Source organism: Aricia agestis, chromosome Z, assembly GCF_905147365.1.
Source record: "Aricia agestis chromosome Z, ilAriAges1.1, whole genome shotgun sequence".
Lineage (NCBI taxonomy): Eukaryota > Metazoa > Arthropoda > Insecta > Lepidoptera > Lycaenidae > Aricia > Aricia agestis.
Window position 1 is genome coordinate 731,903 of NC_056428.1, and position 2,359 is coordinate 734,261.

General features: G+C 37.1%; 1 non-coding gene across 1 annotated transcript; it reads left to right on the forward strand.

The window, feature by feature from the left end:
* Nucleotides 1-2,038: 2,038 nt before the first annotated feature.
* Trnag-gcc lies at nt 2,039-2,109 on the forward strand. The gene has a single exon. It is a non-coding gene; the product is annotated as a tRNA-Gly (tRNA).
* The last annotated feature ends 250 nt before the right edge of the window (nt 2,110-2,359 follow it).

The window sequence follows — 2,359 nt, forward strand, 5'->3', positions numbered from 1 at the left end:
CGACTTCGTCCGCGTGGACTTTAGTTTATAGCGCGCGGTGTCAACAAAATTTGTGTCAAATTTAAAAACTTTTTAAAACCCTGGTAAGTGGTACCCCTCTTAGGGCCGCGCAGCGCGCTACACCGGAACGGCAGCGCGGCCCTTAAGAGGATACAACAGCGGCTAGAGAAATGAAAAAAAAGTACGTGTAATATCTATAGCTGTCTCCCTTACCTCAAGCCTATACCGCAGAACGCGATAGAGACAACTGCAGAAAATCCAGAAAATCAACGATTCGTTGTCCCCTGATTCCTTCTCCAAAACTTAACCGATTTAAGTACTTTTTTCATTAAAGATTAAAAAAAGGCTTGAGCTGTGTTCCTATGTTTTGCTTTTTTTGTATAATCTAGCCAAATCTGTTTTCTGGACGTTTGAACACAGTGGAAAATCTGGCCATTTTTTTGGGTTTTTGAACGTTCATATCTTATTTAATAATTAAATTATGAAAAAAAAAAAATGAAACATAGGGACATTGTATTAGTGGCCGTAGATATTTAGGAAAAAAAATATAACTCTACTAGCATTATCCAGGGAGGAAACAGGGGACAACGTTTGTATGGAAAAAAGGGCGGTGTGGAATCCTCTTAATTAATCAAAATACCCAAAAACAGCTGTGCAGTGTGCACATAATCTGTACTAATATTATGAATGCGAAAGTATCTCTGTCTGTCTGTCTGTCTGTCAGTCTCGCTTTCACGCCAAACGCCAAAACTACCGAACCGATTGTAATGAAATTTTGTATACTGATAGTCTAAAGCCTGAGAAAGGACATAGGCTACTTTTTTACTGGAAAAAAGGGTTGTAAGGGTCGTAAATTTGTTCAAAAAATTCATAATAGATGGCGCCGTGCGTCTTCTACATCGCGCTGACGCTTGCTCAAAAGTCTTTCTATAAGAGGTGGTATCATCTTACATTTAATTCTCGATTTTTTTCGATTGTTATATCTATTCTACGGTATTAAATAACTCAGTACTTTATCTGTGCAGGCAGTGACGTAACCTTAATACCAAATTTCACCAACGACTGTTAAAGTTAATGCTCGAATTAGTATCACGTTAGCTGTTTCGTTTTTCATATGAATGAAAGAGAAGACAGGATATTTTAACAAGCTGTTAACACTAACAGACGTTGGTGAAATTGGGGCTAAACCTATCAATGATAAATAGTTTATGGGTAAAGTTGTGTAATTGGGGGGCTAAATAAGCTTTAAAATTTGGCATAATATATAAAGTTTAACATACAAAAATGAAGTACTTATTGTTTGCACACTGCACAGCTGTATTGATTTAATGGGTACCAGGGTTTTTTTATAAAAGCTTTTGACACCAATTTTGTTGACATCGCGCGCTATAAACTGAAGTCCACGCGGACGAAGTCGCGGGCAACAGCTAGTAATATTAATACGTGAGCCAAAAACTTTGTATCCCTTTTGACGAAAAATGGGTAAACGTTGGTGAATGAAATTTTGCACAGTTACAGTTTATATGGTGAAGGGGTACATCGAGCTAATATTATTTTGAAATTATGCTTTTATCATAATTTTTTTAACAAATAAAACATTACACACACTACAACACACACACTAGGAAAAATGACAGATTTTTGAGTGACAAGCCTATACATACGAATTATACTCTTTTATTTAAGTATGGTTGAAGTCTGTTGACAACGAGGTGACAAACTGAAAATGGATTATAGTTTTTTTATTGAATCTTAGATACTATTAGACAATGTTTATACGGCCATCCAGTCTGAGAGCCGCAGCTGAGTCCCAGAGACAAGAGTTGAAAAAAATATGATTAAGTCATTTTTTTTACAAAATATAGGTAGACTATCCTAATGCCGTTGAAACTAAGGTCGAATTTCGACCATTGGGTGATCTCTAGTAATCTGGGGGCATGGGAGTGCCCCCGCCAAGATGAGTTCATAATGACTCATACTGATTCACAATAAAGTTGCGCAAATCAACATATAACTGATTTCAACTACGCATTCACTAGCATCGGTGGTTCAGTGGTAGAATGCTCGCCTGCCACGCGGGCGGCCCGGGTTCGATTCCCGGCCGATGCAACCTTTTTAACTGTCTTGTTTTATAGAAAAATATAGGATGCGTGTAAATAAATTATTTTTAGGGTTTTTTTTAATGTGCTATTTTTTTTTTCAGAAATAAAGCTTACGCCAGCCCCTACAAAATTGGAATTTATCAAAACAATATTTAAATTCCTCTAAGCCTTTTGGGTAAAAGTGATCGGTTTTGGGAATAGGTATTAAAATATGCCAAAATATGTCACCCCATGGGGTAGATAGCATCTGCGTGGGG